This window comes from Schistocerca cancellata, chromosome 4, assembly GCF_023864275.1.
Source record: "Schistocerca cancellata isolate TAMUIC-IGC-003103 chromosome 4, iqSchCanc2.1, whole genome shotgun sequence".
NCBI lineage: Eukaryota > Metazoa > Arthropoda > Insecta > Orthoptera > Acrididae > Schistocerca > Schistocerca cancellata.
In genome coordinates this window covers 660,645,056-660,660,039 of record NC_064629.1, presented here as the reverse complement: position 1 = coordinate 660,660,039, position 14,984 = coordinate 660,645,056, and the positions used below count along the sequence as shown (strand labels likewise).

The window sequence follows — 14,984 nt, the reverse complement described above, 5'->3', positions numbered from 1 at the left end:
TTACATCAAATGGGCTCATATTCAGGGGTAAATCATCAAACTGAACAAACATTTTTAGCATACAAAAGCGTGAAATAAGAATAATTTGTGGTGTAAATTCAAGAACATCATGTAGAAACCTGTTCAAGGAACTTTGTATTTTAACCTCTGCTTCTCAGTATATTTATTCCTTAGTGAAATTTGTTGCAAGTAATGTTTCCATTTCCAACCAATAGCTTAACTCATAGTTTCAGTACTAGGAATAAGAACAATCTACATAAAGACCTAAAATCACTTACCTTCGTCCAAAAAGGGGTCCAATATTCAGGAACACACATTTTCAGTAAATTGACAGCAACCATTAAAAACTTGGTTTCAGAGAAAGTGTGGTTCAAACAGAGTTTGAAAGACTTTTTGATAGGCAATTCCTTGTACTCTATATATGAATATCTTAACAGGGACTGTTAGACCTGCTTAAGTAAAAATATCTGTTAGATTTCAGTTTTGACAGCACTTGGTAATAACAATCAAGATTAGGTATTTTGTGCATGACAAAGTTATTAAAAGTGCATAACGATGTTTCAGTATTCTGAGGAGGAAAGTTGCTATTCACCATATGGTGGTGATGCTGAGTCACAGATAGGCACAACAAAGTTTCATTCTGACAGTTTATTAATTCTGTAAATATTAGCTGCTCCAGTTTATTGTAACACATTCACCTATTTTGACAATCTCCTGACAAATGATCTGTGTAACAGATATTATGTTCAAATGATTTATGTTTTTTATGTTATTCATTCTGACATGTTCCACACCCATGAGAATCATCTCATTTTTGGGTCTATGGAACGAAAAGTGAATCTAATCTAATGTAAGCCACTTTTTGACATCTTCTTTGGGAGTCCTTGTCTCTTAAACATCCCCTGCAATCGCCAGATGTGGGATTTTTTTTTTAATTTAGGCAGTTCTGTATTTATAAGTGTTATTACATGTAGCACAATTATGGACTTTTCCCCCCTCATGGTTACCTGATAGTGATAGATTCCTTATACTTCTTAGGTCTTTGTGATTCCCGAAGCTGCCATTCCACACCTTGTGCATTCTTCACTGTCCACACTATGGTGGCAGCACTGCCGGCCCGTAACCAGATAGGTAATAAGCCAGACAGGGCTGGAATTAAAAATGGAATAATTCCACCTGATGACCTAGGTAATCCTATAATCTAGGGCGGTTTAACCCATCTTCTTCTTACTCCTTTCTGCTTCAGAACACATTTGGCACCAACAGCAATGGCTGAATGTAATTTTTTAACTGTCCACAGGTTTCTTTATGTTCTTAAGTAGCCAATGAGCGATGTTCCTAACCTGTTCGAAATTTATCACAGAACCCGATTTAAGTTTGACATGCATTGTCTTATCAACTGTGAATGCTCCAGTATGTTGACGTATGCCTATATCATTTCTTTCACATATTTGTTTAGCTTTATCAGCTAAAATATGATCCATGACATGATCTTCAGATAAATTGTTATTTGCATAGTAGGCTGAATCATGCTCAATACGTGCCTGCTCTAGATTAATCCCCTTATCACTGTGCACCAGACGCTTTTGTAATTTTATTCCTGGCCCACAATACAGATAGTCCAGTATGTGCTTGGAAAGATCGCATGCATATTATACACCACGTCTTTAGCATCCACCCAGCTGTTACGCTGTGAAGGGAAGTGTAGCCTTTTCACTAATGCCCTGTTCCCTTGACGTCTTATAATGCTCTCTATGAGAAACACATTGGATTTAGAGCTGTTCTGTAATTCTTCTGTGTAGAAACTTACTGCAATTTCTTCAGCTTCACCACATTTTAAGGTGTAAGTCCTTAGATTTGTACATCATACTTTTGAAACTGTAAATATCTCCAGTGACCAGTTTGGTAGGTTTGATTTCTCAAATACTGTCTTGTATTTTGAAATATGCGCTGAACTGCCTATATTAAATCTTTGTCTGCATGGATCCAGCTTTTTAATGCGATTGCGCACTGTGTTTAGAAGCTCATTATCACAGATATCTATAGCGCACATGTTAATGGTATCACATTGAGAGTGGTTATACTGTGCAATTATTTGAGGATGAATACTGAGCCACTGCCATGATCTTCAAAGATTAAACTGAACCAACATATGATTTTTTATTGTACTGTTTAAATGCTCCACAATACAGGGTGTCCGAAAAGTCTTTCCCTGATTACATAAATTGATAACTCAGGCTAGAAGTATGTCACAAATTTGAAACTGGTGTCTAATTGTTTACAAACTATCAAAGTTTTTTTCACACATCACTGCTCCACTGACAAAAAAGGTCGCTTCGTCAGAAAAGGCAATTTGTCTGAGATAACCATGATCGTCCTCAATACGTGATAGCATTTCGACCACAAAGTCATATCAACATATACTGTCATTGGGCAACAAGGCCTGAATGATTTGCACTTTGTATGCATGAAACAATAAACGTTTGTGTAAAATGTCATGGAGAGAGCTTTCTGGCACGTGTAATTCACATGAGGCCCTGCGCACCGATTTCTTCAGACTTCGCAGAAAAGACTGCCTTACAGCTCCCACCCTGTCTGCTGAGGTTCTTGGTCGACCAGACCTCGGGAGGTCAGCAACCGATCCTGTGTTCTTGAACTTTAATGCTCTTGACTTCAGGTGGATTCCTTCCAAATGTTGTCTGGAAGTGTCTCTGCACTGTGGCTGGTGATCGTGTCTCATGGTACCACAGGACATGGCTTCTTGGGCACTGCACCTCATCCACTACTTACGTACTGCAATCCTAAAACAGAAAAAAAACTTTGATAGCTGTAAACAATTTGACACAAGTTCCATATTTGTATCTTACTTCTAGCCTGAGTTATCAATTTACGTAATCAGGGAAAGTCTTTTCAGACATCCTGTACATGATTTCATGTGAATGAATGTAGAGTAGCGATGTATTCTGTACCAATCCATTACTACTCCAAAATAGCAATTGTAAAATACCCCATCATGATCAGTGCAAAAATTGACAGGGCAGTAATTCATCTCTGTCTGCGGCAGTATTTGCTACTTCCTTACCAGTCTTCACCTTCACAGGCAGAGCCCAGGCAAATTTAAAATATATCTTTATAGCCATTAAAATATATTTGAAGCCTCTATTTGCCCATGAATATTGCCTCATATCCAAGAAGTCTGTCTGCCACGAATCATCCAAACCACATATAATAACATGTCTACAATCAAATACCTTTCACGTTGGTTTATGGACCTCTCGGACAACTGTTTCCATGATTATTCAACAATGCATCATTCTCTTATCTCAGAGGTGATTGATACAATTTCAACTGCGTGCCCTCTATTCCCTGTGACAGATGATGCTGTGAGCAGCCATAACTATTCTACTGTTTTGTTAGGGTCATCATAGTGTATGTATTCCACAGGTCACTTATTCATTTTCTTAAAGCCGATGTTAGTGCTTTTAGACACACCATGTACAGCTTCTAATGCACATTCAATAATATTCAGTATTTCTTGTTATGCAAGCTTTCTATTTTTATGTTTTTTAGCTCATGTGCAATAGTCATACACAATACACTGAGGCAGTAAAAGTCACAGGATACCTCCTAATATCATGTCAGACCACATTTTGTGTGGTGTAGTGCAGCAACTTGAAGTGTAATGGACTCACCAAGTCGCTGGAAGTCCCTTGTGCAAATATTGAGCCATGCTACCTGTATGGTAGAATGTTGTAATTATTAATTCAAGCAACATAGTCCAGGGACATAATTCTGACTGGGGAGAAATAATATATATGGGGCTCCTCATGGTTCAGTCTCAGGTCCACTATTGTTTCTTGTATATGTAAATGATCTTCCGTCTAGTATACAACAAGCAGAATTAGTACTTTTTGCAGATGACACTAGTATTGCAGTCAATCCAAGCATATGCACAGAAACAGAAGAAATGATAAACAAAGTTCTTAAAAGTATCATTGACTGGTTTGCTGTGAATAGTCTCACCCTCACTTTTAAAAAGACATAACATATTCAGTTCTGCACATCTAGAAGTACTACACCAATGATAAGTGTAATAGATGATGAGGAAGTAACAAATAGGGTGGAAACTTCAAAATTGTTAGGGGTCCATACTGATGACAATTTAAATTGGTAAAACACGTGCTGGCCGGGGTGGCCGAGCAGTTCTAGGCGCTAAAGTCTGGAACCGCACGATGGCTACGGTCGCAGGTTCAAATCCTGCCTCAGGCATGGATGTGTGTGATGTCCTTAGGATAGTTAGGTTTAAGTAGTTCTAAGTTCTAGGGGACTGATGACCTCAGAAGTTAAGTCCCATAGTGCTCAGAGCCATTTGAACCATTTTTGATAAACACGTTTTGGAACTCCTAAAAAAACTTAGTTGAGCCACATTTGCACTTAGAATCACTGCAAATCTTTGGGAGAGACAAATCAGCAAGTTGACTTATTTTTCATATTTTCATTCAATAATTTCATATGGAATAATATTCTGGGGTAACTCATCTTTAAGAAAGGAAGTCTTCATTGCCAAAAACATGCTGTAAGAATAATATGTGGTGCTCACCCATGATCATCATGTAGACTTATGTGTATGGAGTTGGGCATCCGCACTACTGCTTCACAGTATATTAATTCCCTCATGAAGTTTGTTGTAAACAGTCCACTACAGTTCAAAAGGAACAATGAAGAACATAATTACAACAACAGAAGGAAAAATGACATTCATTACTCCACATTAAGGTTGTCTTTAGCTCAAAAAGGGATGCACAATGCTGCAACAAAAATTTTTGATCACGTACCCAGTGATATAAAATGTATGACAGACAGCAAAGTAAAATTTGATAACAAACTGAGAAAGTTTCTCCTTGACAACACCTTCAATTCCATAGAAGAATTTCTATTACCATATGTACAAATTAATTTGTGATTTGAATATAAATTCCACATCACTATGATCAATCATGCAATATGATCCATTGAACATGTAATTAACTAATAATTGTGACAGTGTTGTCAGTGAAGGATTTTGTGCACAAACTGACCTCTCAATTATGTCCTGAAATGTTTGGTAGAATCACATCGGGCTATCTGGATGGCCAAATCATTTGATTAAATTGTCCAAAATGTTCTTCAAACCAGTCACGAATAGTTTTGGCCCGGTGACATGCCACGTTGTTGTTTGGGAACACGAAGTCCATGAATGGCTGCAAGTGGTCTTCAGGTAGCTGAACATAGCCATTAGCCAGTCAACAATCAGTTCAGTTGGACCAGAGGGTCCAGTTCATTCCATGTAAACACAGACCACGCCATTATGGAGCAACCGTCAGCTTCCACAGTGCCTTGTTGCAACTTGGGTCCATGGCTTCATGGGGTCTATGCCACACTCCACCCCTACCATCAGCTCTTACCATCTGAAATCAGGACTCATCTGATCAGGCCTTGGTTTTCCAATCATCTAGGGTCCAACTGATATGATCATGAGTCCAGGAAAGGCACTGCAGGCAATGTCGTGCTGTTAGCAAAGGCAACCGTGTAGGTCGTCTGCTGCCATACCCCATTAATGCAAAATTTCACAGCATAGTCCTAATGGATATGTCCACCATATGTTGCACAGTGATTTCTGTGGTTATTTCATGCAGTGTTGCTTGTCTGTTAGCACTGACAACTCTACGTTAACACCGCTGCTCTCGGTCATTAAGAGAAGGCCATCGGCCACTGCGTTGTCCATAGTGTGATGTAAGCTTGAAATGTGGTATTCTCAGCACACTCTTGACACTGTGAATCTTGAATTCCCTAATGATTTCTGAAATGGAACATCCCATGTGTCTAGCTCCAACTACCCTTCCTCATTCAAAGTCTGTTGATTCCCATCATGTAGCCATAATCACATCAGAAACCTTTTGTAGTGGGAACTTCTGCCACTGAATGTATCAGGATGACCAAATGTAGCAGGAAGAGGTAGAAGGCACCATATTTAGACTCATCCAAGCTTTACAAGTGATTTATTGTTTCCAACTACAGTGCCATGTTCCCCTCTGTCTGTATCACTGGGTCCCGCAATGCTGAGGACACCACTTCGCTGTCTGTGAAATGGCTTGGCACAGAATGGCTGCCTCAGCAACCCATGCACGCACTGTGTGTAGGCCTTGTATGCCAGCAGAGTTGTGTTGTCATCAGGATGCCGGCAGTTGAATCAGCGGTCTGCATCCCTGCCGACTTAGCACCACTCAGTGTGAGCCGCAGGCAGCCAGCTACATGCTTTTCGCCAGCGTGGCTGAAATCGCAGCAACAACAAGTGCCTGTGATCCAGCATCCAAATCTGCAGCCCTCACCTTGGGATGCCTCTGGCATGTGTTGGAAGCCAGGACAACTGCCCGCAGTAGCAAGCCGTGGAGTGGCCCACGACTGGCTGGCTACAGACCCTGCATTGGCCTCAGAGGGTCCAACCAGCGACCTGCCATGGACTGGACTGCTGGCGCCCCATCTGCTGCTGCATGTAGCTGGTGGTGCAACACGCCCCACCGTCCATATGCACCACTTCGCGTCATGTACTCATAACATGCCAGGTTGGCCAGTGGGCCCCTTCTGCCTGTGATGCTCTGTGGCCTCTGTTCTACTTTGCAGCTGTTGGTATGCATAACTCACTGCAATCTGGCCCGCACCTGGCTGTAACTTGTGCTCAGAATATTGCACAAAACTAACTTTCCCTATCCTAAACAGTGGAGCCACTACACTTTTCACGTGAATCACCTGAGTACAAATAACAATTCCAACAATGCACTGCTCTTTTATACCTTGTGTACATGATACTACCACCATATGTATATGCACATATAGCTATCCCATGACTTTTGCCATTTCAGTGTATTTCAGCGTATGATCATATCTCTTTGGGGAGGAATGGGCTAGAATTCAAAGTTTTTAAGAATATCACATTGACTAAACCAGGTGTTCACTCAAACTCCTTCTCTCCAATGTGTATTAAATATCTGGTTAAGTGTATTGGATGCTTTTCCAACATAGACAGTTTTTCCCTGATAACTCTGTAGTCCTATCTATTTTGCTAGCACTGTGATGGTTAATGTAATGGTATATCCCTCACCTTCCTCCTCTCTTTCACTCCTTCTTCTGCCTCCATCCTTCATGAGTGAGAGCCTTTTAGGACTTGTGGCTACTGGTATAAATGTCTCCGAACCAGTATTACCTCACCTCAACTGTCCTAACTTCAGCAATCATAATTTACAATGAATAGCCTTATGCGTGCGCCTCAATGCTTATGTATTTTTTTCATGTGCTGCTGCATACTAAACTGACTTTGAGATAGTACACAACTTAAATACACATTTTAATGTCTAGGGTTCCTCTTTCATATGTCTAACACTCATTCAATCTCATTAACATTTGCGTTTACTATATTGATTAACCTCAGAAAGGTTCTGATGTTTTCTTCCAGTGTATTTCTTTTCTCAATATTTATGGGAGGAGTTTTTTACATATCTTATAAAGTCACTTAAGTTTCATGGGCCTGTTCAGCTGCCATTTTGAGGGCATCCCCCCAAAGCTTGCATTTCCACAGCATGGCTTTTTGGTGAATTTTTCAATGCAGTTTTTAAGACTTTTAATTTCTGTGTCAATGTATAGATCTATGCTTGGTCTCTGCATCACACCCTCAAAGTGAGCACACGACATCCTTGAAAATCTGTGCATAACAAACAATTTACTCGCACAATTGTGCACTGGTACAATCTCTTTTAACCATAATGTCCTGGAAATTTCATCTGTACTGTCCACCAATCAATTTCCTAGTTTTCATTAGTAACAAGAACACCATTCTGCAAGTTATTCCAGCAGTCACCACCCATTGTGACAAATTCATTGAATGACAAGTTGGTTCCCACATGAGCCTGGTAAATATGCTTTAAATTCAGATTACCCTGTTTGAAAGTGATAATAAGGTTTGCAGTATCCTGAATCAGCTGCTTTGGGGTCCTTGAGTATGTCTGACTCAAATAAAAGACATTGAGTTTCATATGGTGGCCAAAGCAGAAATAGTTTTCGATCTCATACTGGTTCTCCACTGTAGCATTGTCAAATATGGGAATGGTGTTTGGTTTGACTTTCTCAGGTGGGTGTGCACTATACTGCTTTTGCAGAATGTCTGGTATGTTACTCCCTCAATGCCATGCAAACTCTCTTGCAGTAGCTGATACGTGTTCTGAAACAATGTTTTGAAAATATATATACATGCTCAAAGCAGACTCGCTCATATTGGGTTAGCAGTGACAGGACCAAATTAGTTTTTCCATGTCCTGAAGGACCAATAATTAAGGCACAGATGAAATTAGGAAGGAGTGACCCTTTCTTCTTCTTCTTCTTCATTCTAGGACCAGTCAGTTACTGCAAAATCCTTGTGATGAGGATGTTTTGTCCACTCAGTTATGGTGATGACTACAGGTTTACATTAGCACACAGGATTTTATAGAGAGAAAACACATATTGCCCTTACACTTTTATTCATTTATCAGTTCTTGCAAATGGGAGGGTAAATATACGTTCTTAATACTATCATAGTTTGTTGTCCATATCAGGCATGGCTGGTTCATAAATATTCCCAGACATCAATGCACAACATGCATCATGCAGTGGTGTGGTGATTTCTGTCAAGAGTTTGGGAGTTTGGCAGGCCAACTCCATTAAACTGGTCTAAAGTTCCTCATAGAATCAGTACACCCATGGTTGTAGGCTTATCCACCTGATAAGAGCATGCTGAATTGCATAACTGGCATACATTAAGTTCTTAAATGTCTGTCCCTGTAGATGAGTACATTCATTTTCATTATAAATTTTAAAGGTGCCTGGGAAGTCCCCAGAGGCAACCATTTGGCACCTGAGGGAGCTTGACCAATTTCATTGAACATGGCAGTAATCCACATTTAAGTTTCACATAGGCAACTCCAATCATCTAAGGATATTATGACTTTTGTAGCACTATATCAAGGATTTTTGAAAACTAGCACTGGGTAAATCTCACAGTCTGAGGTAATTCCCAAACTAAAAGGTTTGTTGTCACTGTCGTTTAAACTGCAGGTAAGATTATATAACATAATTCTAAGATCTGATGGTTTCACCTCACCTGCAGCAAGACAAAGAAATATGTGAGAGATTCATACATGTGTAGTCACATTCTTTTTTACTAACTCCATCATGACTAATACTTACTTGTCACTTGCATCAAGGAGGTGAGCTGAAATCCACAGTTTGACATCCTCTGCCTATAAGAGTACTTACTCAGCTGATATAGAGCTATTTTAAAGTGCCTTAACATATATAACACTTGCAGCAGTGTATGAAACAATAAAGAAACAAAGGACAATGTGTCTATAATCTTTGGTTTCAGGTATAAAAGATGAACCATACAGAGGATGCCACAGTTTGTTCATTGCATGACATACAATGAATAAGGTCATGATGGTAGACGCTAAATGTGTTAAGAAGTGAGTAATGGTATTAGTCATTAATTTATACACATATAATGAGTGTGTATTGCAAGTTCAGGCTACCACCAGAATTTTAAAGTGGTGAGTTTATTTCCAAGTACAGCTATTGTGACCAGTGGTGGCTCATGGGTATACATTCTGGGTGTTCACAGATTTTTAGATTCAGAAAAATTTGAAAGTGTGAAATTAATAGCATCTGCTGTATAACAGTTATGCTTATCAACAAGTTTATACAACTATAGCCACTGCCAATAACAAATATAATAATAATAATAATAATAATAATAATAATAATAATAATAATAATAATAACATGGAGGCCTGGGAACAGAATAGGCCTCCGGTATGTTCTCCCAGTCGTAAAAGGCGACGAAAAGAACAAACCACTAATAGGGCTAACCCCCCTTTTAGTGTGATTAGTTGGTTCAGGACAGAACTAATGAAGCCTCAGACAAGTGCTGTCATGGTCGGGGATGACGCTTGAACCCTATGTCCGTCCACAATGGTAATGACACTGCTAGCCACATGGAAAATGATTTAAATCCACATATAGTTGTTTTGCAGGACATGCTTCCTGCAACCAATCTAGAAGGAAAACAAAGACAGAGGATCAATGGTCAGATGAAGTTAACCGACACCTCATGTTCTGTTATTACCAGGATACCCCAGTCAGAATTAGAAAACATCAAAAAACAAGTACAACAAATACTGGAACAAAATAATGTGCAATCAGAAGAAGAAGAAAATACAGTAATGGACTCAAACATCCCAGAGCAAACAAACAAAGAACAACACGCATCAATTAAACAATCAGAGGAAAATGAAATCTTAAGACAGCCACCAGAACAGGCACAAATAGAACACAAAGTGACACACATGTTAGATATAGAAGAAAAACTTCAGCTGACATATATAGAATACAAAAACACAAATACAGACATTAGACCATTCTTGCATAGACCACCAAATAACCCACAAGTCGAACCAACAATAACAACTATCAACACAATCATACACAACAAAATAAATGAAAACACAACTATGGAAGAGTTACAACTACTGGTTTATATAGGAGCACTCACTACACTAAATATACACACTAGGCAGAGATCAGAACCAACCAACACACAGATGAAACCCACAAAACCAGCATGGCAACACAGGCTACAGATCAGAATAGAAAAACTGAGAAAAGACATCAGACAGCTAACACAATTTATAAGAAACGAAATATCAGACAACAAACCAAAACGGTTAGGTAAAATCTCACAACAAGAAGCGATAGAGCAATTAGATGAAAAGAAGCAGAAATTACAAGCATTGGCCAAACGACTTAGAAGATACAAAAAAAAGTGAAAATAGAAGGAAACAAAACCAAACATTCAACACACACCAAAAGAAATTTTACCAGACAATAGATAACACACACATTAAAATAGACAATCCACCAAACATAACAGACATGGAACACTTATGGGGCAACATATGGTCAAACCCGGTACAACATAACAGGTATGCATGGTGGATACAAGCAGAAACAGACACATACAAAATGATACCACAAACGCCTGAAGTGATAATTTTGCAACATGACGTCACCCGAGCAATTAACTCTACGCACAATTGGAAAGCCCCTAGGAAAGATAAAATAGCAAATTTCTGGCTAAATAAGTTCACCTCAACACATTCACATCCAACTAAATTATTTAACAGTTACATTGCAGACCCATACACATCCCCTGATACACTCACACATGGAATAACTTATCTGAAATCTAAAGATCAAGCAGACACAGCAAACCCAGCTAAATATCGCCCCATAACATGCCTACCAACAATATACAAAATATTAACTTCAGTAATTACACAGAAATTAATGACACATACAACACAGAACAAAATTATAAATGAAGAACAAAATGGCTGTTGCAAAGGAGCACGAGGATGTAAAGAGCAACTGATAATAGATGCAGAGGTGACATACCAAGCTAAAACTAAACAAAGGTCGCTACACTACGCATACATTGATTACCAAAAAGCTTTTGATAGTGTACCCCACTCATGGTTACTACAAATATTGGAAATATACAAAGTAGATCCTAAATTGATACAGTTCCTAAACATAGTAATGAAAAATTGGAAAACCACACTTAATATCCAAACAAATTCAAATAATATCACATCACAGCCAATACAGATTAAGCGTGGTATATACCAAGGTGACTCATTAAGTCCTTTCTGGTTCTGCCTTGCTCTGAACCCACTATCCAACATGCTAAATAATACAAATTATGGATACAATATTACTGGAACATACCAACACAAAATCACACATTTTCTATGCATGGATGATCTAAAACTACTGGCAGCAACAAATCAACAACTCAACCAATTACTAAAGATAACAGAAGTATTCAGCAATGATATAAATATGGCTTTAGGAACAGACAAATGTAAGAAAAATAGCATAGTCAAGGGAAAACACACTAAACAAGAAGATTACATATTGGATAACCTAGGATACAGACAAAAAATAGGAATAGATAATACAAATATTAAAGAAGAACTAAAAGAAAAATATAGACAAAGACTAACAAAAATACTGAAAACAGAACTGACAGCAAGAAACAAGACAAAAGTTATAAATACTTATGCTATACCAATATTGACCTACTCATTTGGAGTAGTGAAATGGAGTAACACAGACCTAGAAGCACTCAATACACTTACATGATCACAATGCCACAAATACAGAATACATCACATACATTCAGCAACAGAAAGATTCACAATAAGCAGGAAGGAAGGAGGAAGGGGATTTATTGACATAAAAAACCTACATTATGGACAGGTAGACAATTTAAGAAAATTCTTTATAGAATGAGCAGAAACTAGCAAAATACACGAAGCAATCACTCATATAAATACATCGGCTACACCATTGCAATTTCATAACCACTTCTACGACCCTTTAGATCACATAACATCAACAGATACAAAGAAAGTAAATTGGAAAAAGAAAACACTACATGGCAAGCACCCGTATCATCTAACACAGCCACACATCGATCAAGACGCATCCAACACATGGCTAAGAAAAGGCAATATATACAGTGAGGCGGAAGGATTCATGATTGCAATACAGGATCAAACAATAAACACCAGATATTACAGCAAGCACATTATTAAAGATCCCAACACCACAACAGATAAATGCAGACTTTGCAAACAACAAATAGAAATAGTAGATCACATCACAAGCAGATGTACAATACTAGCAAATACAGAATACACCAGAAGACATGACAATGTAGCAAAAATAATACGTCAACAACTTGCCATACAACATAAACTAATAAAACAACATGTTCCCACATACAAGTATGCACCACAAAATGTACTGGAGAATGATGAATACAAATTAAACTGGAACAGAGCCATTATAACAGATAAAACAACACCACATAACAAACCTGACATCATACTCACCAATAAAAAGAAGAAATTAACACAACTAATCGAAATATCCATACCCAATACAACAAATATACAGAAGAAAACAGGAGAAAAAATTGAAAAATACATCCAACTGGCTGAGGAAGTCAAGGACATGCGGCATCAGGATAAAGTTGACATTATACCAATTGTACTATCAACTACAGGAGTCATACCATGCAATATCCACCAGTACATCAATGTAATACAGCTAAACCCAAATGTATATATACAACTACAGTAATCTGTAATTATTGATACATGTTCAATTACCCGAAAGTTCCTAAATGCAATGTAACATATACCGTACAGTTAAAAGGAAGTGACGCTTGATCAAGGTCCGCATCACTTTCCATTTTTAACCAGACTTAATGTCTGAGAAAGTAAAGAAATAATAATAATAATAATAATAATAATAATAATAAGATGCATACATTTTATGATAAAAGAAAGAATTGTTTTGTGGAATTTGTTGTTTTTTAAATAATTAATTACAGTTTAGGGCAACAACAAAATAATGTGTAAGTTTTTGCAACTCCTTACTTCACATTGTTGTGTAAGTGGGAGTTTTTGTGCTTTTCCATTTTTCTGGATAAATGTACACGATCCCTGATAGATGTATTAGTTCATGAATTTACTTCCAGGCTGAAAATCAGATATTCTTATGCTGCACCCACACAACAACTTGTGATAACTGTACACTTCCTTCTTAAATGTTTGCTTGTAGTCACACTTATTTGATTTCGTCCCTCTCTCAATCAAAGGATCTGTTCTCAGAGGCCGTATCTCCTTTGCAGCTAACTTTTCCTGGTAATTTACTTTTCTATTTCCAGAATGAGATTTTCAGTCTGCAGCAGAGAGTGTACTGATATGAAACTTCTTGGTAGATTAAAGCTGTGTGCCGGACCAAGACTCGAACTCGGGGCCTTTGCCTTTCACGGGCAAGTGGTCTGCCAACTGAGATACAAAAGCACGACTCATGACCCCTCCTCACAGCTTTACTTCCCTGTTAGCATTTAAAATAGATTCAACATAGTTCATGACTATGATGCACATGAAAGCCAATTCCCACACAGTAAACAACCAACTTAAAACACAAAGTGCCATTTGTGGAAATCATTATACTCAAATAGTAATGTCTACCAACACTGTCACTTCACTAGAATACAAATGAGGCACTGAGATCCATAAGGGCCTAATGCACACTGCCATTGATCCCAAATTTAAGTGAGTATCAGAGAAACCAGTGATACAGCTTTTTGTGAATTTTCATATTTGTTTATTTGTTGTTTTCATTTCTGTGAGATGTCTATGTGGTATCTCACCTATTCTTGCTAGTCATCACATTTACTTGCAAAGTAATATATTCTTGCCACATGACTGATATTCTATAACCAATTAATAGTATGACAATTTCCAAGACTACAGAAAGAGAACAAACATTTCAATGACCAGATGGACAGTTGATAATTTTGTGAAAAAAGTAAATAAATAAAAGGAATCGGCACTAGAGAGTTTTTAACACTGCTCATCTGCTTCACAGTCCAACACCATGACTACTGAACCACAACACTGTAGCTATCTAAATATGTTTGATGTTGTACTTGTTTAGTTTGAACCATTCACTGTTTCTATTTTTCTTTCTTCTCACAGTTCAGTAGACCTTCTTCCTGTTTTCATGCTTCATCTGCATTCAGTTTTTGATGGGCTATCCACTGGATTATCTTACTACTAAATCTGAGGGGGCGTGGAAGGGGAGTTTCCCTTGTCAGCGCCTTAAATGGATTACTGTTTGATAACTTAAAAGCTTAATATATTATAACTCATTTAGAAACCCACAAAACAGATTTACTGTCAGTACAACTTAAACATATACTGATGTCTGATCTAATTTTACTACAGGATACAGTGAGTGAATTAGCATATCTGAGGAGTGGGCTATCATCTAGTGGGATT

The 14,984-nt window shown here is 38.1% G+C and overlaps 2 protein-coding genes across 5 annotated transcripts in view; one reads left to right on the top strand and one right to left on the bottom strand.

Moving 5' to 3' along the window:
- Positions 1–14,984, bottom strand: part of LOC126183391 (uncharacterized) — a 74,292-nt gene that overhangs the window by 33,553 nt on the left and 25,755 nt on the right. The gene's annotated exons all lie outside the window — the stretch shown is intronic.
- The window catches only part of LOC126183395 (uncharacterized), a 59,674-nt gene that overhangs the window by 36,756 nt on the left and 7,934 nt on the right, over positions 1–14,984 (top strand). Inside the window, exon 2 of one of the 4 annotated variants that reach the window (XR_007536744.1) lies at positions 9,434–9,530. The exons of the other annotated variants lie outside the window; for them this stretch is intronic. The gene's annotated coding sequence lies outside the window, so the exon portion shown is untranslated. The remainder of the gene's footprint in view (positions 1–9,433; positions 9,531–14,984) is intronic. 4 annotated transcript variants of the gene reach the window in all.